Source organism: Marmota monax, unplaced genomic scaffold (assembly GCF_021218885.2).
Source record: "Marmota monax isolate L192 unplaced genomic scaffold, Marmota_monax_Labrador192_F-V1.1 WCK01_AAM20220418_F8-fsc01841, whole genome shotgun sequence".
NCBI classification, from domain to species: Eukaryota; Metazoa; Chordata; class Mammalia; order Rodentia; family Sciuridae; genus Marmota; species Marmota monax.
The window spans coordinates 13,232-37,709 of NW_026692758.1; the positions used below are offsets into that span (position 1 = coordinate 13,232).

At 45.9% G+C, this 24,478-nt stretch overlaps 1 long non-coding RNA gene across 1 annotated transcript; it reads left to right on the forward strand.

Annotated features, from left to right (window-relative positions):
• Nucleotides 1–636: 636 nt before the first annotated feature.
• On the forward strand, nt 637–4,961 carry LOC124094164 (uncharacterized). The gene is made up of 5 exons (XR_006852151.2): nt 637–733; nt 1,524–1,607; nt 2,511–2,706; nt 4,116–4,269; nt 4,533–4,961. It is a non-coding gene; the product is annotated as an uncharacterized LOC124094164 (long non-coding RNA).
• The last annotated feature ends 19,517 nt before the right edge of the window (nt 4,962–24,478 follow it).

A 24,478-nucleotide genomic window follows, 5' to 3' on the forward strand; every position in this document is an offset into this window, starting at 1 on the left:
CCTTGGCCTTTGGTGTGGCCCTGCAGGCAGGCTTGTGCAGAAAACCTGCCACCTCAAGACCACTGTCAGGGGATGTCAACTGCAAGGGCACCCAGGACCCGGATCCATCCATCCTGACACGCCATTTTCTGGCCTTTTGGCCCATGGGGCTGTGCTCCTGTGCATGAGCGCAAGGTGCCCAGGACCAGTGGATGCGGGGGCCAATTTCCAAGGCTTGTCAGTATCTCGTGGCAGCCCCCACCCCCTCACCAGGGTCGCAGACATGTTCCCTTTCCCGAAGTTCCCTCAGGAAAGCCTGGAAAGGAAGTCTTTGTCCTCATCCCATGTCCTGTTCTTTAGTGTGTTCTTTCACTCTGATGACAGTCACTGTTAGTTTCCTGGTCTGCCTACTCAGTCTTCTGGACTCTTTTGAGTATATACTTTTTTCTTGTTTTTTGTAGAGCTTTTTATGTGGTTTTTTTGGTCTCTTGAGATACTGGGATTTTGACTTTCTTGGCTGTCTATCGTGTGGAGCCTGGCTGCTCTAAATGTGTAGGTGACCTTCATGTCCCCAGCTTGCGATGATTCCTGGAGACATCTGGCTGTCCTGTCTGTTTCTTCCTGGGGATTGACAATGGGTTCTTCTTCCCCATCTTGAGTTTCAGCAATTTGGGGACATACTCGCCATGTTCTGCTCTATACCCAGTGGGAGGAGCAGCACTGAGGAGAGGAAGAAGAGCTCCAGGCCTAGCAGGTGAGTGGGGAAAGGATCTGAGTGGGGTGGGCCTGGGCCCTGCTTTGTCCTGGGCCTCACCCAGTGGTGTGCCATGCCCTGTAGCCCTCCTGGGACTTCAGAGGTCACCAGTGGGCCCCTCCCTGCACCCTACCTGTGGTTCCATTGGATGTCGATCAGAAGGCTTTCTGAAGAGCACTTTTGGACTCATTATTAACTTCACTGGTACAGAGGATGTGACACACACTTCACAAGTCATCTTAAAATAAACCTCTCTTGATTGTAAATTCCATAGATCAAGGGCTTTTCACTAAATGCTTCAGTTGTGGCTGGTCTTTTGTATCTGTAGCCAGCTGATGGTTGCCTCAGAACCACCATAGACGAGATCAATCTCATAGCAAATGCTTTCACTGCTGTCTGATTCAAGAGAGAATTTGCTTGTGGTGTTCACTGGCCTATAGTTGAGTGTAGTTCTGACAAGAATGTTGGTTGATAATTTCATTTATACATAAGACAAAAACGAAACCAGCAGAACATTCATGTGCATTGCATTACTTTGTGTAGGGCAAAGGTGTGTTCTTGGTTGAATGGATGCTAGTGTTGAGTACTGGAAGTGTAGTTCCACACACTTTTGTAGCTATTGTTCATATCTCTTGTTCATATCTTTTGTAGCTATTCATAGTGGAATAGCTACAGACATAAACATTCCTGCATTATTAACCTTTTCTCCATCTCATCATTAAATTGAGACAATGAACAAAACAGCAAACCAGCCTGCAACAGGTGGTGATTGCCGATTTTCCTTTTGTAGATGCCTCATGGGACCCGTACTCTGCATGGCCAGGAAGGGACCTGGAGTAGAGAAGCGCCATGTTTGCAACTGAACAGGACTCAGGTGAATCCTGAGCATGGGTGATAGCAAGACTTGGTGGAGAGATCACCAGGTCGTAAGCCGTGAGAACAGCAGGGAACAGGAGGCCCAGAGTCTGGTCCTAGCAGCATAGGGTGGGCTGAAATGTCCAAGCGTGAGCCCTGCCATGGCCGAGCATGACTTCTACACACATGTTCCCATGCACATGGCATTGAGGGAGGATGCAGCAGAGCTGGCAGGGTTTGGGGCCACAGGGCCAGCTCTGTCCTAGAGCCCAGCTGTGAAGGCTAATACCCCCTTGCTGTCTCCCCTGCTTCCATCCAGCTTCCAGGGCTGCTCTCCCTCCCCAGGCTTCTCCTGGCCCTCTGTTCCCTCCAAATGACTCTTCTCCTGGAGCCTCCACCACTGCTTCCCTCTAGAAGAACCCAAACCAAAGATGACAGCTTGGCTTGGGCTCTGCAGGGCTCCTCTGAACCTGAAGTTAGAGTTTAAGAAAACCATATATACCTTCATTCGGAGCAACCAACAGGAACTTTCAGGAGAAAAAGAATTCACTGAAAGCTCAGAGGTTGGGCAAATGCATCCACCTTTCTGGCACTCAGAAACATAAATAAAAGCAAAGCCACCCTCTGATCAGCAAAGACAATTCTTAAAATCAAGTGTCACTGAGGATGAGTTGAAATGGATATTTCCAAATAAACGACAGGCCAAGAAGCCAGTAGGAAGTAATGGAAAGTAAGTTCATAACTGGACCAGCCCACAACCCAGCCTCAAGCTCACATGCCTTGGGCTCAATAATGCAGAAGGAACTCTGGCTCACTTGTCCACTTCTTGTAAAACACTTGAAAGGGGCAGGAGGAAGTGTTTATCCAGTAAGGCAGGATGAGCCCATGAAATGGGCAGTGTGATAAGAAAATTCTTTTTCAGACCAAGGGAGGAAACTCCGTGTGATGAAGAGTGAAGGTGAAGGAGCTGAGAAGCTGGACAGAGTGGGCAGGAACATGGTGCAACTGCACAGAAGGCCACAGGGAGTAGGAACAGACCCAGCTGTCAGATGGACTCAGGACAAGGCACCCCCCACCCTGCACAGTTCTGGTTCTGAAGTTTTGACCTTGGTCCATAGGTATGTGTCTGTGGAAGACGATGTGTACATTCATTAGCTGGGTCTTTGGGGGAAGGTCTACTTGTCTACTAGATGGTATATAGCAGCCTTTCCCACACAGGCCTCTGCCCTGGCCACTTGCCCTTGCCTCTAGATCCCGACACTGCTGCCTGCCACTCTCTGCAGCTCTCTTCCAGTAGCCCTGGAGCATTCTTGTGCAAGGCTACATCCCTCAGCAGTGCCCTGGCCAGGCCTGCAGGCCACCCTCAAGAAGGGCACAGCCACAGAGCTGGCACCATCACCCTCCAGAACAAGCAGGGCCCTCTCTTGAGCTGCAGGACTGGCCTCTGCCCCAGCACCCAGCTCAAGGCGTGGGACTGAGCCTCCTTTTGCAGGGGGAGAGAGGCAGTAGGATTGGAGGGGAACAGGGAGAGGATGTGAGCACAGAGCAAGTCGGCTGTGTGGGAGCAGGAACTGAGGGGCACTGAGAAGGAACTTCATAGGTCCGGTCCGACTTGAAAAGGCACAAGGGTAGGAAGAGCTTCTGGCTCCATCCTGGGATAAAACTGGGGAGTAAAGAGCTTTCCTAAGTTGAGAGCTTTTTTCCTGCCCTGAGTCCAGCAGGATGCTCGACACACCTGATGTCATGGACCACCTGCCTCAAGTCTGTAAGGGAGCAGTGATCCCCTCAGTTTCCAAACGGCAAAGGTGCTCAGGGGATTGATGTGACTTTGTCAGTGGAACCCAAGCAATGAGGGGCAGAGCAGGTACCAGAACCCAGGCCCATCTGCCCCCGGGCCCATGCTCTGTGTGGTACTAGCAGCACCCTCCAGGGAAGGATGCAGACAGGGGCCGGTTAAGGAGAGGCCAAGTCCTGTCCTATGGCTATGAGGCTGTTCTGCCTGACTGTTCCAGTGAGATGACAGGTGCTTTACCAAGCAGCTGTCCCCAAGGGAGCCCCATGGGTTGGTGGGCTCGTTCAGAGACTTGGACATACCTAGACTGAAGTTAAATCTAGGAGCACACAGAAGTCTGTGTAAACAGAGTAGGATAAGTCACAAGGCCAAGGGTCCATACAAGACTAAAAGCCCAGACCAAGTCCAGGCTGAGCTGAGCCAGGTCAAGACAAAACAAATGCCAAGATAAAGACTAGGGCAACCCCATCCTAGACACACCTGAGCCAAGCTCAGCTGACAGTGGACAGGCAGCAGGACCAGGCGTGCTGAGGCAGGGACAGGCGTGGTGCTGATGGGTACTCGCTTCCTCCACAGGCAGGTCTGGGATCATCCTGGATCCTAATGCTGGCTCTTGGCACATCAGTGTGTGGATGTTTAAAGAACATGCATGCATTTGTTGGTTTGTGATACTGGGTACAGAACCCAGGGGCACTCTGCCAGACTTTTTTTTTTTTTTTTTAAATTTCAACACAGGATCTCAGGAAATCCTCCAATCTGGCCTCAAACATGTGATCCTCCTGCCTCAGTCTCCTGGTAGCTGGCATTATATGTATGACCACTGCACCAGGCTCTATGGATGTTTTGTCCCAGTGACCACACTCAATGGCAGACTCATGCACACTGTGGGGTGAGTTCTGAGCTCTCTTCTGGAGTGAGCTTCTGGCAGGTTCTGGGAGTCTCCTGAGTCTTTAGAGGACAGTGGGGGCTGGGGTAGTTTTTGTCTTTGGCTGGAAATGTGGCTGCAGATTGTGCTCCTGACCAGGCCTGAGATGATGAGTCTAGTCCATAGATGAAAGGGACAGACTGATGGGGGGACCATAACTAGAAAAAAGATCTGATCCCCATGGCTTGAGGGATGACACTGAGAGGTTCTTACTTCTCCCCTTCCAGGGAAGAAGTGGCTGTAGTGAAAGGTAAATAAAATCATAAGCCATCTTCACATGGAAAGGCAGCCTTGGCTCTTTTGGAAAATCCGGACTGCAGATGTCCCCTGCCCTCTAAGATAATGGCCTTGCTCAGCCCTGCCACGTGGAAAGGAGGCGAAGGCCAATGCAGCCCTGGTCAGAGGTGGAGTAGAAGCGTCTACCAAGTGCCTCCTGATCAGCTTCAACAGCAGAGTGCTCAAGGTTTTGGCTGCTTCTGCTGGCCTCCATCTCCCTGCTCACAGACCACAGAGATGCCGGTCTGGCTCCAGGGCTGAGGTCTCCTGTGCGTCTCCATGCAGGCCATCGCTTCCTCCTGCTCTCACCTTCTCCACCTTCCCCTATGACGTGTGCTTTTTTGTAACACAATAAAGATAGGATTTAATTGCAGATAAAATGTTTTCCCAAAGACCCTGAGTGTGAGTTTGTAGCCACGGTCACTGGGTCACTGTGCTGATGCCTCATTGACCCCACATCTGGGGCCTCCAGGAGCCTGTTCCTGATCACAGATGGACTCCCAACTAGAACTGCAGGATCCACACTTTTAAGGGAGAGGATGAGGCACAGGAGGTGCAGGAGCTCAAGGCGTGGGACTGAGCCTTCTTTTGCAGGGGGAGAGAGGCAGTTAGGATTGGAGGGGAAGAGGGAGAGGATGTGAGCATAGAGCATCTACCATTAGAGAAAGTGTCTAGGTTTTGGCATTGCATTCAGGTGCGGGTAGCCCAAGGGTGAATGAGGAGAGTGTGGGGGCTCAGATGGCAAAGTTCTCCATGCACCCAGGGTTGGGAGGATGGGGAATGAGATGGGAGGTGGGTCTGAGCACCTGCTATGAGCCCCATGTCCTCACGGACTTCCTCAGTGACCTTCTTGGTGGACACCCACAGAGCCCTGGAGAGAAGTAGAGTCCCATGCTGTGAAAGGGGGTCCTGGGAACTTGCACAGGACAGTGACTGCAGCCAGGGAGCCTGGAGCCTGGGGCTGAGCAGGAGGGCAGATGCTGACCAGGGCCGCTCCTTCTCTGCAAGCCCTCCCGGTGCTGTACCTGGCAGACCGCAGGCATTTAGCCCTTGGCCAGCACAGGCTTCATAAATGAAGGTTCAGCTACGAGGCAAATCCAAAAGGGAGTTTGAATTAAAGAGACAGGCTCTAGTTACCTTTAAACCAGCTCCAGGACAGCTTCTCCCTACCTCCAGCCTCAAGCTACCTATTAGAGTAGCGAGGTTTACTGAAGAGGCCAGCGAGAGAGAAAGAACACACCAGGGAGTGGACTTTTATTGGGGAACAAAAAATTCTGGGGAAAATCCCATCCAGTGAAGATTAAGGGGGGCAGTGTCTCAAGGTCAGGTGCGACGATTGGGTCTTCAGGGGTTGTGGCCAGACACACCTCCACACAGACAAGCCCTCTGACTTGAGAAGGGTGGGGAAAGCTCTGGAGACAAAGATGTGTCTAAGTGCCTCTCACCCAGCCAGGGAGGTAGATCACATGTGAGGATGGCCTCCCACACAGGCAGGTGCTTAAGACTCAGGTAAAATCTTAGCCTGGGAACCGCTCTAAGCCTGTTTTGTTGTTCAAATTTGGCTAAAATTTGATCTTTTGACACTGACTCTTAACAGTCTGTCACTTCCCCTTTAAAAAGATCATTTAGATCAGTCTAAATGACGGGAAAAGTCCATCCTGGTGACATGGGCTCAGACCATTTGGTGGACAATCAGTAATGTCTTCAGAAAAAATTATTCAGAGATGCGGGAATTGTCAAAATGAAGATGGCCCAAACCAGGTGTTGTCAAGGCTTTGGAGCAGGGTTCCCATGTCCTCCACTAGGTGGAGCCAGTGGACATCTTTGCAGGTTGGCTTTTTCACTGTCAAGTTTTGGGTGCCCTTGAGGGGATCTCAGCATCAACCCTCAATAAAGGGCCAGATGACATGGAGCCCGACATCCCTCAAGACTGTGGGATGGACAAGATGGAGGACAGTGACATCGCCCAATTAAAATCAGAAAATTTCAAAGAAAAGCTCCTAGTTACTTTTTTCTCAGTCCCTGCCATTTCCTGCCGTGTCCCAGCTCCCTGCAGGCTAGCCTTCCTTGACCAGGATGGAAGCATTTACCAGGCCAAAGTCCTGGCTCAGGAAGAAAACTAGGGCTGGAGGGAACTGACCATGCTCCTTAGTAGGGTCCCCAGGGCCTACCCATCTGTGTCCCAAGGCTTCCTTCCTGTAGGTGGCAGTGTTTGTGGGACAGGCAGATGCAGGTCAGCTTCTTCCACTGTTTGGCCAAATTGTGATTAAATTCATTTTTCCTTTTTATGTTGTCTTAGTTCTGATGTTGGCCAATACCCCAGTCAATCAGCAGGGACTGCAGATTCTTGAGCCCCAGGAATACAAAAGTTCTTCTCCTGTGCCTATGACCCTGCCGGGACTCCCAAGTGTCCCCAGGCTACTGACCTTGGGCCCCTCACTGAGGTGCTGTCCATGTTCCCTGCACATCCAGTGGCCATGAGCAGCCTAGACCTGCAGTGTTGAGCTTCCAGGGTCTCTTCAGTCCCCTCCTGGACTCCCCACATTTCTTCCCTTCTCCTCCTATGCCAGACTCCCACAGCAAGTCCTCCTGAGGGCAGAGCCCCACCTTCCCAGGCCATCCCAAGCTGCTCCTGGGCTTTGGGGCAGGTCACTGGGGCACAGTCAGGGTTGGAGGGAGATTCCAGAGAGGAGGGCCACCCTTCTGCCCCCCATGTGCTCCGAGAGCTCTGTGCCCTTTCCTGCTGTTTCCAAGGCCTGGAGTCCCCTGTGGCCTAGACCAGATGGGTGAAGAGGCTGGGGGAGGCCATGCCATCCAGGAGGCAGGAAAGGCTCTGGCTGAGACAGACACTGGGGTAGCCATGGGGATGGCAAGTGAAACAGGAAATGTCAGTGGCTCTGTCCCGCCCTTTACATTCAACTCACTCCTGAAGTGGCAGCCCTCATGCTTTCCCCACAGGGTGAAGATCGGGCAACCCCATAGGCCCTGAGCCTGCCTCACCAGAAAGGGCACTGGTGGGATCTGGGTTTCATAGAAACAAGAATAATTGTTTAGTGTAGGTGTGTCTCATGCAGCAAGAGGAATGGATCCCAGCAGGACTGCCTGGAGGACAGAGTGCCCCACAGGTCCACGTGTTAAAGGCCAGTCCCCAGATGGTGCTTCTGCAAGGTGGTGGAACTCAGGAGGTCAGGCCTAGTGGGAGGTTTCATTCAAGTCACCGAGGTGTGTACTTGAAGGGACCTGTTTCTTCCCTTTTCTCTCTTGCATCCCAGACATGAGTTGTGAAGTTTTCTCTGCCACAGGCTCCTCCATGATATGTTGTCTCACCACAGGCCGCAAAGCAGCCTTGGATGGAAACCCTTTTAAACTGTCAGACAATATAAACCCTTCCTCAGGCATTGTGTTACAGCAATGGAAAGCTGACTCTCATATTCCACATCACATTCCACATCAGCCTCCTTGTGCCCCAGCACTTGCTTTCCCAGCCACACAGTCAGAAGGCATGAAAGTCAGCATCCCCAGGGACTTGTGTGTATTCATTCCCAGTCTGTCCATCAACAGAAGAAAGATGGACCCAGTGTGACACACTTGTCAACAGCACATCACTCAGCATCACAGAGCAGAGGGGACAGGACCATGGCACACAGGCACAGCATTGAGTCCACACTGAGTTCAGAGAAGCTTCACCCCTGCATTCTACTTGAGGATGTTTCCAAAAGAGAAAAGACTGTGAGCTGGCAACAGAAATCAGAACAGACACACACCTACACCATACTACCAAAAGTGTTGTACAGATTTAATGCAATTCCTATTAAAATCTCAATGACATTCCAAATAAAAACAGAAAAGGCAGCCATAAAATTTATCTAGAAAAATAAGAGATCCAGAATAGTCAAAGGACTCCTTAGCAAGAAAAACGAAGCAGGAGGCAATACCAGAGCCATAGTAACAAAAATGGCATGGTATTGGCACCAAAACAGAAACATAGACCAATGGTACAGACTAGAAGACACAGAGACAAACCCACATAAATGCAGTTATCTTATACTAGACAAAGGCACCAAAAACATTCATTGGAGAAAAGATAGCTTTTTCAACAAATGATGCTGAGAAAACTGGAAATCCATATGTAGGAAATAGGGATTATATCTAACTTTGCACAAAAACCAACTCAAAATGGATCAAAAACTTAGACACTAGAACAAAGATCCTGAGCCTAATGGAAGTAGGCCCAAATCTCCACCATGTTGGCTTAGGGATTGTCTTCCTTAACAAGACTCCTAAAGTGCAAGAAGTAAAATCAAGAATCAATAAATGCTTTTTCACAGCAATAGAAATAATAGCATAAAGAGAGAGCCTACAGAATGGGGAAAAAAATCTTTACCACACACATCTCAGATAGAGCATGAATCTCCAGAATATTCAAATAATTAAAAAAAAAAAAACTTTAAGGGCTAGGGCTATGATTCAGTGGTAGTGCACTTGCCTGGCACATGTGAGGCACTGGGTTCCAACCTCAGCACTACACAAAAGTAAAATAAAGGTATTTGTCCACCTACAACTAATATATATATTTGACACCCAAACCACAAATAACCCAATCACTAAATAGTCAAAGGAATTGAACAGACATCTCACAGAAGAAACACAATTGATCAATAAATATATGAAAAAATGTTCAGTATCTCAAGCAATTAGAGAAATGCAAAACTACACTGAGATTCTATCTCACTCCAGTCAGAATGGCAATCATGAAGAATACAAGAATAAATATTAGCAAGGATGTGGGGACAAAGGTACACTCATACATCGCTGGTGGGACTGAAAATTGGTGCAACCACCCTTGAAAGCAGTATGGAGATTCCTGAGAAAATTTAAAATGGAATCATCATTTGACCCAGTCATCCCACTCCCAGGTTTATACCCAAAGGACTTAAAATCAGCATATTACTCTGATGCAGCCACATCAGTGTTCACAATAGCTAAACTATGGAACCAACCTAGGTGCCCTTCAACAGATGAATGGATAAAAAATTGTGGTATATACACACAATGGAATATTACTCAAACCCTAAAGAAGAATGAAGATATGGCATTTTCTGGTAAATGAATGGAACTGGAGAAAGTGAAAGAAGCTAACCCCAAAGAACAAAGGCCTAATGTTTTCTCTGATATGCAGGTGCTAATTCACAGCAAGGGGTAGGGTTGGGAAGAATAGAGGTAACTTTTGATTAGACAGAGGGTATTGAAGAGAGAGTAGGGGGTATGGGGGTAGGAACCCTAGTAGAATGGATCAGACATATTACCTTCTGTGCATATATGATTATATGACCTGTGTAACTCTATATCCTGTACAACCAGATGATTGAGAAGTTATACTCCATTCATGTATGATGTGTCAAAATATATTCTACTGTCATGTATAACTAATTAGAACAAATAAAATAAGTAAATTTTTAAAAAACAGTAAAAAAAAAAAAAAAGAAGTGAGAGGAGGAAAATCTCTGACCAGTTGGGAAGTCCAACGGCAATTGGGGTTAGATGTGTCAACCTAAATAATTTTTTAAAAATCACATTCTCCAAAGAATATTGACATTTATTTGGGGGATAACAAAGCTTTGCAATGGGAATATGCATTGTCATAGTGAACTGTGGGCACTGTGGTACACCTCTGTAATCCAGCTACATGGGAGGCTGAGGCAGAAGGATTACAAATTTGACACCATCCTGGGCAACTTAGCAAGACCCTGTCTCAAAATAAGAAAAATAAAAAGAGCCAACAATGTAGCTCAGTGGTAGAGTGCCCTTGGGTTCCATCCCCAGTGTCTATCTGTCTCTCCTACACCCAAATTGAGTCAAGAGGAAGATTTTAATGAGAATTATGTCTGATATTTTGAAGCAAATAATCCTTAGCCACAGTAGTTAACAATAAATAAGCGTGGTATCAGTCCAAGGTTGAATGTTTCCGGGCAGATGTCCTTGCACAGATACTTTTTGTATAAGGTTGTGGCAGCCCCTATTCAGTTAGTGACTCCAGCAGAGTGTTTTATGATGGTAACTATCAGGCAATCATGTGAATCATGTGTTAAGAGTCCTTCCTTTGTAACATCCTGGCTTTGTTTACTTTTTATTTATTTATTTATTTTTGGTTAGATTTGACATAAGTGATTCTATTTTGATTCTGACAACATTCAACATTTCTTTCACAGACGCTTTGGGGAAAAAAAGAAAAGAAAACAGTTGAAATGTGTAGTTTAGATCTGGTGACCTCACCCACTTAGGTGCACAGTTGTGTTATTTCCACACATGCTTAGAGTTGTGAACCACCACCATGACCAGGACAGGCCACCAGCAGCTCCACCAGACCAAAACATAGCCCAGATGCAGAAGCAAAAGCCATTCTGCAAGGAGGTAGTCTATACATTAAAAAGTCGCACACATCATCAGTGTGCATTGACAGACCCTCGGGAACAAGCATGGCAATGTGTACACAATACCTTAAATGAAGGAGGATTAAACCATGGCTTGATCTGGCCTGAATCACTGACACTCAGCTGGGATTCAGTGTGTTGTCTTGGCTAACTGAGGCCTGGACTCAGGCTTGGACTGCATAGTTAATATATTTGAAAGCCCTAACTTCCTTGGCACTTGGTAGAGTCTCACTCCTCAAAATGTGGCCTGTGGACCAGAAGCATCTTCATCACTGGGAGATAGATTAAATTGCAGAATTTCAAGGCCAAACACAGATCTTCTATTTTATTTTATTTTTTTAGTTCTCAATGGATCTTTTATTTATTTGTTTGTGTGTTTAAATACTTATTTATTTATATGAAGTGCTAAGGATAAAACCCAGGGCTTCACACATGCCAGGCAAGCTCTCTTCCACTAAGCCACAACTCCAGCCCAACAACCCAGACCTTCTGGATCAGAATTTTAGCAAGATTGCAATACAATTCATGTGCACATTACACATTAGAATTTGAAAAGCATTATTTCAGAAGAAGGAACCCAAAAACTCAGTGAGAATGCTGAAATGGGGCTACTTTGTGCTACTTGCTTTGAGAGTACCCACTAACCACGATCCCTGAGCTATCCCAGAGAATGCACCTACTCCTGAAGAATTAAGGCATGTATTGGTGAGGAGGGCACTAGCTGGGCTGGGGAGGCTAGTGAGAGCCAGATTCTAAATTTCCTCTGCATGCTCATTGGCATTTTTATCCTAGTTACTTTAAATGTATACGACCACATGTAGGTTGGGCTTTCCTGGTGGGTTCTGTTACCTCCTTGATCCAAGTGATTAGGCCTAGGTTTCTAAGGGGCAATTGTCTTAGGAGTAATGGAAAATTCATAATTGACTGCTGCCTAGGGTGATGAAGATCCATAAGAAGTGCCTCTGCAGAGCCCTGTTTTAATCCCAGCTTCATGCTACACTGCTCAGCTTTCTTTGCCACCAGAGTTGATTGGAGTACCCAAAAGAAAGTAATCCCACCTGAAAGACCCTAAAATAGGGGAAATCCTTTCCTGTGTGCATCCTCACTGTTGCTACATGAGACCTGGAGGGAAGACTACTCTTTACCTCCCTCTGGTCACCCTACCTACCTTGAGGATCTGGAAGTAAAAAAAGAAAGAAAAGAAAAAGAAAACAAACAAACAAAAAAAAAACTCTTTTGATATTTCACATTGTGATTTTGTCATTGAAACTGTGCCTGCAAGCCAACCCCTGATGGTGAGGCTGCCCTAGAAGGACCCCTGCAGTTGGTCCCCAGATGATGCCCTTCTGTCTGGGCCTCTGATGGTTGCTGGGAAAGGAGCTACTATCTAAATTAATGGAGAACATTGAAGAGTTTCATTCAAAACAGGTATCAATCTTTTAAAAATTAGAGGCAGAAAGATTCTCCAAAGAATAGTGATTTTGGGGGGAAAGTCCCGGCACAGTGGTGTACACCTGTAATCCCAGCAGCTCGGGAGGCTGAGGCAAGTGGATCACAAGTTCAATGCCAGCCTCAGCAAAAGCAAGGCACTAAGAAACTCAGTGAAACCTTGTCTAAGGAAAATACAGAATAGGGCTGGGGATGTGGCTCAGTGGTCAATATCCCTGAGTTCAATCCCTGGTACCCACCCATTAAAGAATAATGATATTTATTTGGGAATAGAAAAGCATAGTAATGGGGATATGTGTGCCATGGTAAACTATAAGCATATTCAAAGAGGTTGAAGGAAGGGGAAGTTTTTAAATACAAAACAAGGATTACATCAAGTATTTAAAAATAATAATTCTTGATTACAAATGATTAATAAGAAGAACAGCTCCAGTCTGAAGATGAACACATGATTGCTGAGCAGATGTCCTGGCAGGAGTACTTTTTGTATGAGGTTGTGGTGGCCTCTTGCAGGTCTCAGGTGCTGGCAGAGTCTTTCATGATGGTTACTAACAGGCAAACCTGCATAAGAACGCTTCCTTTGAAATCTCCCAGTTGCATTTACTTTTTGGTTTTGTTGTAAGAGTTGACACAAGTGACGCCATTTTGACCTAGCCAGCCCTTCTCAAGAGTGCATATCAGTCACCTGAGAGATCTTGTTGCGATGCAGATTCTGAGTCTGTAGATTTGGCATCCAACCATTTTTAGCGGAAAGGAGCTGCTCTAGACCCTTTTTCCTCACAGTGAGGTCTGCAGACCATTAGTTGCTGCATTAGCTGAAATAATTTCCCACACCTATAATAGAGAGAAGAACTGCTTTTCAAACAGTCAACCAATGAGGGACCAAACTGCAGGAGGTCTAGTTCAGATATGTTGGAGCACACAGGGCTGAGGGGGTTAGCCATGGGTGCTTTCTGTGTGTTCCAAGCTGTCACTGAGGGGAGTCTAAAGTTCCAAGCCAAGGGTGTATGCATCATCACCTGGAGCACAGCTCTGCTTGTACTTGGAGTGACAACTCCGTGTCCTCACACTGACCTTGCAGCCGTGTCCACAGCCAGTCCTATGTACTGAAAGCCTTCTTGTCTCTGAATTAGAGGGAGTACTATTAGGTTTGGGAAAAAAATTAGGCTGTGCCTGTGGGTGATCTTAGGAGAAAGGATGAATATTTTTAAGGCCCTCAGAACTCAGCGCAGTACTGGCATTTGGGTGGGAATTCCCCAGAAGGAGACTGGTCAAAGAGGCCTGCTTGTCCTGCCACTCCAGAGTATCTTTGAATATGGCTATATCTGGGGACTCCTCCATTTCCTTTTCTCAGAAATTGAGTTCAGATGTCTTCTCTGACTCCTACAATTATAGTACACATCACAGTGTCTAGTGCTCCTGTAGGAATTCAAGAGCCCACAGCTATAAGGAACCTGTGAGGACTTAGGCCACAGTCCTGGCAGAAGAACCCCTGGCCTCAGGACTTCCCTAAGCAGAATTTTGGACATCTCCTGTCTTGGACTCCCCTGAAAATGCCCACCTCTGGATCCTGATTCTTTTTGGCCAGTTCTGGTCCATGCAGGTAGAATATCTGCCCCAAATCCCTTGCCATGCTTCCTAATCCTCTCTGCCCCAGTTGTTCCTCAGGCCCTCACAGCCAGGAGTTTCAGTGGAAGCTATTGTTGTACACACAGCTAATACATCCAGATTCCCGGGCTGGAGAGAAAAGCTCTGGAAGCTACAGACATGATGGAAGACATTTTCCTCTTCTCCCATTTTCCCACTGCCTGGAAAATTCAGAACCAGACTAGACCCTGGTGGATGGGGAGAAGCTGGGGTTCTGAGGAGGACCAAGGAGCTGGGACAATCTCCTGAGCACTTAATCTTCTTTGTCCTGAATCCAACACACCCAACCATTGAAATCTTGGGAGCAAAGAGGTAATATTATCCCTGGGGCATTGGAGGGTGCTTCTAATGATACTGGTAAAGGCTAACTACCTAAGCACATAGAAGTCAATACTATGGCATCGGTTTTTGCAAAATGAGTGAGGTTTATTATGAGGCCAGCCAGCAAGAATTCAGAGAACTAAGCTCAGATCTGACTCTGGGTCATACATTTTTTTTTCCAGGTAGTTATCAAGTTCCGTTGGGTGGCAGAAAGGTTAAACTTTAAATGTCAAAAAAGTTATTGAGGGGCTGGGGTTGTGGCTCAGTAGTACAGCACTTGCCTGGCATCTGTGAGACTCTGGGTTCTATCCTCAGCACCATAAATAAATAAATAAATAAATAAAGTGAAAAATAATCCATTGACAATTAAAAAATATTTTTTAAAAAAATGTCATTGACCAATTCGGCTGGCTTTTCTGCATATGTCCATTTTTGAAAAGCTGGTTTTAAATCATCTTTCAGTGGATTCTGGAAAAGCAACTTAAGCACTTTGTTACTTAAGAAATATATGTTAGAGTTTGTTCTGGCCTTAGAAAACTTTACTTCCATCCTATGCCTCTAGTGACATCCTGGGCAGGATTCTATGCAGTGCAGGCCACACTGAGCCAACAGTCTCATTGGACCCAATATGACAGCGAGAGATTTTTCTCTTTTTTCAGGAAATAAATCAATTCATTAATATAGGGTTAAGATAAATTTAGCAAGGATTATGTGTAAAGAGCTTCACAGGAGCCCTGCTCCTCCCTGGGACTCACGACCCTGCAGGGACACCAGTCTTTCCTTGGGTGACAATGTGGACACTGCTGCCCCTGGCAGGAAGTGGTGTTGATGGGGTTACAGGAGCACAGGATTCGTGCTGCCACCCAGCTTGCAGCAACCCTCCCACCCTCACCAATAAAGAGAGTTGATTCCAGTGGCTTCGCTGGAGGAGACAGGATTCAATTAAGATCTGGTCAGGAGAAGCCTGAAAAGGCAGAAGGGAAGGGGGCTGGGATTTTGGTTTGGGGAAGAAGAAACTGCCTTGGTTCTTCTCTGCTCCACCTCACTCCTGTCCATGGAGACCTTTGACTAAGTTCATGTTCTTTGAGAAGACTCTCTTGGCCTCACTGCCCTCCTGATCTGCCCATGCTGCTGAGCTGGCCCTGTCCAAAGGCCAGGCTGCACATCGTCAGGGGGACCAGTGGGCTGTAGCAGCTCATATCGTGGATGCTGATGCCTTCCCAGGACCAGATCCAATTCTCCTTTTCACTCTCCTCTGAGGCCCACCTGAGCCTTCAGGAGCATTTCTTTTTCTCTACACTTTATTAAGTTTCCAGATTCCCTCCAAGTTATATGAACAGATGTTAAACAGAGAGGTCAAAGCGATATCCATTAAGTGTGGATTTGCAAGAATGAACTCTTTGACCTGCCCAACCTGCCTCCCATAAAGTATCCCCAGCCTTACATAAGAGTGGTTGGAGTTTTGGAAACTGCTCTTGAACTGAAAAAGGAAGTTGCTCTTTAGTCCTAATGCCCTTCATGTCACTTAGCATGAAGTGCTTTTCTCCCTCTATTGAGAAAAACATATCATGTTCTTCCTTTAATCTATTGAGGTGGAGGAGCACATTGATTTTCTTGCATTCTAGGATTAATGTATGTATGTATGTATTTTCCCCTTGGGAGAATTATGTAAATGAGGGATGTCATTTTTCAGTACCCTGGAGTATTTTGTGTAAGAATGAAATTATTTGCTCCTTTGACATTTGATAAAACTTGCTGGCAAAACCACTTAAGCCTAATGTTTTCTGTGTGGGGAGATTTTAAGTTACCATTGGTAACTTATGGTCTGTAGCTGGAGATCCACATTCTGGAATCTTGTAATCACCCCACATTTCTTAAAGGGAGTGTATGCCTGAGCTATGGAACATGGGCTGCTTCCTACCTGGATTGACCTAGCTACACCACTTATGTGCATTCCTCTTGCTCATAATAGGCTGATACAGAGTCCTAGAGATGGCAGTGTTGCTCATAGACACCAGTAGAAACATGGTGGTTCACAGGAGTAAATACGCATTCCAAATATAAATGTTTTTCCCTATTCATAAAGCTTCTGCTATATTGCTGGGAGCCATTAGCCAAGTAAGTAGGTATGACAATTTCCTTGCCAGCGTACCCCATGTTGCAGTGACATTGAATGTACGTGACCTTGCTCAAGGACCAAGGCAGATTAGGGTGTTCCCGGTTTTAAGATAATCGTGTTTAGGGCGTTCCCAGTTTAGGTTCCAGGTATAAGGTTTAAGATTATTCCTGCTGGGAATAGGGCGTATCCTGCTGCCTGAGTTCCCCTTGAGTTCTCACGGGATTCAGACAGTATATTTTGGAGATAGAAGCCCAGTGGAGGTGGATCTGGGCAGAGAACGTGGATTTCCCCAGAACGTGATTGTAGACGGCTGGTGTGAGTTCGGGAATAAAGAGTTGCTGTTTGAATCTACAAGCTGTGTGGTGGCTCGTGATTGTGTGCCCAGCCAGACTGCGGCATTTGTGCCCAGCCAGACTGCGGCATTTGGCGGCTCATACGGGGAATGTCTGAAGCTTGGAGGTAAGTGAAATTGCTCGCCCCTGAGGAAGAGCGAAAGAATGGGTGACCAATTCAAAAAACAATGTGTTATTGTTTTGATTTATCTTGTTTTTGTTTCAAGCTGCCTATCCCTAGAAATTTCTCAGGCAAACTGGAAAAAATGGTTGACTAAAGGTTTGAAGTTTGTCGGCCCTGAGGAAGAGAAAATTGATACAACGATTTTTTATTCCATTTTTGTTTCATTCAGTTTCGGCTTTGTTTTGTGCTATCTTATTGGGTTGCGTTATCTTTATAGTAGATTAGAAATTAGTAAAAAACAAACCGAAAAGATGTTAAGTAAATTGTTAGAGGTTCAGACCATGGAGAAAGACATTTTAGATCAAACAAAAGAGAAGGTCTCTCGAGCTAGTCAGACAGAGGAAGAAAATTTAAAGGAAAAGGGGTTGTTAGGAAAAAGACCACAACAGGAGGCTGTTACTAACTCCGTTTTATCACAAGAGGGCGTAATTCAACCAACAGCCCCACCGATTGAGACAGCTGAGTGGCCCTCAAACCCCGTAGTTGATAAATGGGATCCTGAGACAGGACCTCAAAGATTAGCATGCCCTGTACTTGAACAGGCAGGAGGGCAGCGAATTCACCGTGCTTTAGATTTTAAAACAGTGAAGCAGTTAAAGGAGGCTGTAACAACCTATGGTCCCCAAGCTCCCTTCACGGTAAGCATGGTTGAGTCCATTACTAACTTGGACATGACGCCAGCAGATTGGGCTAGCATGTGTAAATCTGTACTAAATGGAGGACAATATTTGTTATGGAAGGTTGCCAATGAGGAATTTTGCGCGGAGACAGCTAGGCGAAATGCAACAGCCGGTTACCCTCAAAGAAATCTAGATATGTTGTTAGGAAAAGGACCTTATGAGGGTCAACGGCAACAAATTGAATATGATCCTGCTATATATGCACAAATTGCTGCAGACGCAGTTAGGGCATGGAAGACTTTACAAGGACATGGAGATTTACAAGGTCAGCTATCTAAGGTAACACAGAGAGCTAATGAACCTTACGCTGACTTTGTAGATAGGCTAATTCAAACAGCAACTCTTTATTCCCGAACTCACACCAGCCGTCTACAATCACGTTCTGGGGAAATCCACGTTCTCTGCCCAAATCCACCTCCACTGGGCTTCTATCTCCAAAATATACTGTCTGAATCCCGTGAGAACTCAAGGGGAACTCAGGCAGCAGGATACGCCCTATTCCCAGCAGGAATAATCTTAAACCTTAAACCTGGAACCTAAACTGGGAATGCCCTAAACACGATTATCTTAAAACCGGGAACACCCTAATCTGCCTTGGTCCTTGAGCAAGGTCACGTACATTCAATGTCACTGCAACATGGGGTACGCTGGCAAGGAAATTGTCATACCTACTTACTTGGCTAATGGCTCCCAGCACTATATCACTATTCATGGATTTATACGATGCCTTGTTTATTGCCATAAAACTTTATCTTCAAATAAGGAACTCATCTTACTAAAATGGTACATCAAGATGCAGGTCATTAGGGTTGACAAGGGACTCCAGGAGAGTGGGAAGATGAAGCTCTAAATCTCAGTGCTTGTGTTCCAAAGAAAGAAAAATTAAAGGCAGACACTGAAAGCCATCCGAGAGAACTTCATTATAAGTAAAAGTAAAATGAGGCTGAAAAAAAGAGCACTCCCAAGAGAGTGGGTCATCTCCCAGCCGAGAACGACAAATGGAATAGTGCTGTCTCCAAATGGATTGGTGTTTTAGGGCTGCCTTGGGAACTGGGGTCCACCTTCAACACTCTTTGCCAATCAGGTGTTCGACTCTTTCATGTCAGGTGGTAGAGTTTTGGGCCCTGGTTGGTCCTTTCCAGAACTCTGGTACTACTAAGAAAATTTCTCTTCTAAAATATATTGAGACACCTATGTCCATAAATGACCCCAATTGACCTTGTAAAGAGTTAGGAATAGCCTCATTAGACCTTCTCTATGTATTTCTTAATTGGCTCCTTTGTTCTCTTTATTTGTATACTTGTTGTTTTATGCATTATCTGATTACCCACTTGCCTTAAAATTAATTTAAAGAAACCCTTAAAAGTAACTTAAAGAAAACCCGTGACCTTGCCCTGTTACTGGTTTGCATTTCACGTCTCACTACTCACTGCTACCTAACATCTCCCACCCCCTGAGAGAACTGACAATGACCTTCTTTGGTTTGGCAGGTACAGGTCAGAGGAGGATACCTTTACCTTGAAACTGGCAGGCTGCATGGCCGATGAACAGGAGTCCCCCTACCTTCCACAAGGACCACACAGGAAAGCAAATAGGGGGTGGGGGCAGTCACAGAGGCAGCTTTGGCAGGGGGCCCCTCCTCAAATTGTAGACCAGCCAGACTTCATTAAACTTGATAAGTTTCATCACTGATCTTCAACAGCCCCATGGAAAGATTGCACAAATGTTGTCCCCACAGATGAGAAATTAAAGCAGAGCACAGCAGTCATGGTGCCCCAGCATGAACAAGTAAGGGGGTTGCAATACAGATCCCACCCCCCTGGGTCATGGCTCCTATTTACTGGGTGGCAAAGTGCCAGGCAGAAACGGGGACTTCCCTGGTCAGGCACCACACTGTGTCTTCACCAGACTGAGGTTCTGATGGAGTTGATGTCTGCTGCCAACCTTTAATTCAACATGTTAGCTTTGAAAACAGGAAAGCACAAATTCTAATCGCTGAAATATCCCCTTTACTAACAATATTACAGTACAAAATTCTGATGTCTTTTTCAGATTTAAAAAATGTAATGACATCATTAAATATTGTTACAGTATAATATTAGAAACAATACAAAATACAAACATGGCATTCAGATTTCTCATAAAACATGCTTATTTAGATATATTATTTCTATATATTTGTGGGTTATATCATAGCAATTCTATATATGTATACAAGTTTAATTATGAAACACTGAATTTACTTCCAGGAGGTCACTATAGTGTAATCTCCCCTTAGTTTTTTGTGATTAATGACTTTGCATAGAATTCATACTGTGGCAGAGTCAGAGAGACTGTCTCTGTGTGCCCTTGAAGAATTGGGACATTCTAGCATTTCAAGCAGGTATTAATGTAGGAGAGATGAGGATGAGCACCTGAGGAATTTGCAGGAAGATTTATTTAAACTGGTGCAATCCAGAGGGGCTAATGCCAAAAAATCTCTGGGCCCCAGGTATGGAAATTCTCTGAGATTTCTACTCAGTGGGTGGTTACACAACACAATGGCTAACAAAACAGTTACTTTTTCTTCCATGCTCTTAGAATGGACAGAGTTTTCACAAGTTAAATTTACTAAGAAAAGAGAAACAATAACTTTTACACATCAATAAGCTTGATTGCAGACATAACTTTTTTTTAAGTTGTAGATGGGCACAATATCTTTATTTTACTTTATTTTATTTTATATTATTTTTATGTGGTGCAGAGAATCAAACTCAGTGCCTCACACCTGCTAGGCAAGTGTTCTAATGCAGAGCCACAACCCCAGCCCTGCAGACCTAACTTCTACAAGAAAGAGAAACCTGACCTTTACAACAAAAAAGAGGAGCTCAAACCACAATGAGCTCTCTGGGCTTACATATTACAATGAAGGTGTGGGGTCTTTGGGGAACTACATCATTTGGAATCTTTGGGATTACATCATTACCTCTTTGATGCTCATTATTTAATCCTTTAAATCAAAAAATGTCATTAGCTTCTTGGCTTAAAGTTTTATATAATGTCATAATCTTAATTTCTCTCTCTGTGTCTCTCCTTCTCCCTCCCTCCCTCTCCCCCATTTTAATAGCTGCTTCTATAGTTGACCCAAGAGTTTCAATGTAAAGGGGACACAAACATGGAACCAATAAACAAGTTAATACCATAATCCATACTATATCAATTAAACTTTTGAAAACACCAAATAGAAATAGAAAAGAAATAGAATAGAAAACCATCCTCCAAATAGTGAGCTTAGTTCCTAAGACTTAATGCTCTTTCAGGTTTAAACTAGTACATGGTCTAGTGTTTTAAAAAAGCAATTTAATTAATAAGCTTTAATTTTATACAAGAAAAGTGTACATATTTTCATGGCCAGAAAAGTGCCCAGACTTCCTTTTAAGCCTTAGTCCTTTATGAATTTTTCTTTTCTTCAATTTGTTATATATGACAGCAGAATGCATTTTGACTATTAAACACAGAGTCACACTATTCCTGCAATCATAAATGTACACAGGGTAAAAAAAAATTCATCTCATTCCATTATCTTCCCTCCCTCACACCTCTCTGCTCAATCCAAAGTCCCTCCAATCTTCCCTTGCCCCCCCCCCATTATGGGTTAGCTATATGATTGATTGATTGTTATCAGTCCTGTAGTAAAGACCAAGGAAAGGACTATGTATGTGATGGAAGTAAGGGGTGGCAATTTGTCACAGTATGAGAGTCCTCTTAGAGGATGAAACAGTCCATTTGTCTGTTGGTTAGTTAATCTTCCACCTTGTGTTGATCAGCCAGCCCCCAAGTGGCTGAAGCAGGCTGCTGTTTCCTCAAGCTTCAGTGTGTGCAGGCCAGTCAGCTTCCAGGGTGACCAGAGCAGGGCTGGTGTCCTTCTGATCCTCAAGATTCTCTGGTGTTACCTTCTTCCTGATGGTCAGCTGAAGGGGTGCAAAAGAATGTATATGAGATTCTATTTTCAGAAGGTCCCAAAACAAACCAAAAGGAACAAAATATTACATAATATGTATTTGTATATACATATAATGATATAATTGGTGACACTGTACAGAGGAGTACAAAACTGTGGACAGTGCTCCTTGTGTGTGTGGCAGAGGAGGGGGATATCCCAGGAGGCTTGAACTACACAGATTTATCTCAATGTAACTTTAAACAAATTTGAAAACAGCTTATAATTTCAAGAGCCTGACCCAACATTTCATGCTTTGGCTTATGATCTTCCATATATTATTATTTCATCTAAAAACATGAAGTAAATTTCAACTCCCTACCTCAGAGGTCAGTAGTCTTCCAAAGGTGCCTTTCTAAGTGTGTCACCTTTAGTCTGAGAATCTATTTCTGCATGGAAATAATGCTGAATGCCTACCTAGCTCCCAAGTTGAGGTACTGCAGAACAACTTAATTTAACTCATGGCTTATCATCCTCCCTGTTTTCTTTTACCAGATGCAAAACCAAGGTTGTAACTAGTTCTGTTCCCTGGTCAAGGTCACACAGTTAGGAGCGATTTGAATCCAGCTGTACCAACTCTGATGTCTTTGCCTCTCCCCACAGTACCCTTTGCACAAGACAAAACTTGGTAACATATTTTTCCTTTCTTGATAATCTCTTAGAAGAAGCCAATGTCAGGCTAAGTTTGGCAGATCTAAGAGGGTATTTTCCCAAGAGGCTGCTTTTCCCCACATCCAGGTGGCTGGAGTCTGACCATTCTGGCTGTCACCAGACTGCTGCAATGTACCAGGGCCTCACACCACTACCCAGAGGCCCAGAGCCCAGATGGCTCTGTCCCTGGAATCCAGAGTCCCCTTCAGAGAGGAGTGTGAGGGTGGGAAGCTGCTTCCAGGCTGGGCTCCCAGAGCAGCCAGAGATCCCTCTCCAGCTTGCACCACAGGGTCAAGGTCCAGACCAGGCTAGCAGCCCCCCCCCCCAGGTTCTACCCGGCCCCCTAACCAGCAGGCTGGACCCACCTAGCCCCGCCCACTGCCTGCTGTGAGGACTGCAACCTTTATTTAAAGTACTCACTTGTTTTCCTTGGATGAGTTCCCTGAGTTAGCACAACAACTCCTCAAGCACCCAGAAGGAGTGGTGGCTGTTCCTGGAAGAGGAAAGGCAGGTGGCAAGCGGTGGACGCTGGTGAGGTGACTGTGATGGAGGATGTCCAACTTCCCAACTTCTGTGGTCTTGGGCAGCACAGCAGCGGTGGTGGGGTGGAGTTGCTGAAGGGGCATTGTGGAGTGGCAGTATCTGGTGGCAGCAGCAGCAACAACATGTAACTGCTTCAGGCATAGGGCAAAGGGCCTCCGAGGTCCGGACTTGAGCATTGGCATGGGGGGTGTTGTCTGCAGAGGTGTTGGCATCCAGCTGTGGTTTGGGAGATCCGTTGCTGCATACTCACAGTGGAAGAGTCCAGAAGCAGCAGTGGTGACAACAGAGGGATGTTGCCATGATCGGTTTCATCCTGCACTGCTGACAGGAGTCCGGCTGCAGAGGGTGAATTTGGCATCCAGTGCTGAGTATCGCTGTCTTGCATCTATGATGGAGTCTGGTGACAGTAGGATCTCTGGAGTTGGTGGTGGCAGCAGCAACACGCACCTTCATTGGGATCCAGTGTGGGGCATAGGGGTCAGGCATCCATTGTGGGGTGAAGGGCATTGACATTGGGGCCTCAGTGGGCAGCATAGGAGTCCAGCTGGGGTTTGGGAGTTTGGTTGCTGTGTGGTGGTGGTGGCACCAGAAGACTCTGGAAGTGGGGCGGAGGCCACAGAGGCGTCCAGTGGTGAGCATCTTCATCCTGCTGCGGTAACAGGAATCCCGCTACAGGGTGGTGAAGGGGGCTTCTGGCAACCATGTGGGGAGTCTGGTGGCTGCAGCGAAGAGCTCCAGGCCGGTGGTGGCAGCAAGGGCATAGGGCAGTGAGCGCCAGAGTGGGAGGGTGACCAGAGGCTGGGATGGCCTCTGCGGTGGCTGCTCCAGGCCCTTGGTCTTGGTCCTGGTGGAGCAGACTGTTCAGGAAGCAGCAGGCGGGAGGTGGCAATACCCAGGCAGCTGCTGAGCACCTTAGGCTGCCCACACCTGCCTCCCCTGGCGCTGGCTATGAGCCCGCTGGGTGGCTGCTCATCCCATTCCCCGATACGACCTCTGCAGGGGAACTAGGCCATCTGCCAGGTGGGGCAGCCTAGGGAGAGGACCCCCACCTTCCCAAGAGACATCCTACATGTGCTGTGGGGGCAGAAAGTGGAGGACCTAGGACATCTTCCACATCAAAGCGCATTTCTGATTGAAAGCGTTTCCTCTCAGAACAGGAACAGGACAAGGATGCCCTCTCTCACCACTTCTAGTCAAGGTAGTCCTTGAAACTCTAGCCAGAGTTTAAACTGTACTGTAGTTTAAACTGTCTCTTTAAACTGTAGTACAGTTTAAACTATCTACAGAGCTATAGATGAAAGAAATTAAAGGGATATGAATAGGAAAAGAGGAAGTCAAACTATCACTATTTGCTGATGGCATGATTCTATACATAGAGGATCCCAAAACTCCACCAGAAAACATCTAGAATTGATAAATGATTTCAGCAATGTAGCAGGATATAAAAATCAATACCCATAAATCAAATGCATTTCTATATATATCAGTGATGAACCCTCTGAAGAGAAATTGGAAAACTATCTCTTTCACAATAGCCTCAAAAAAAAAGATTTGGTAATCA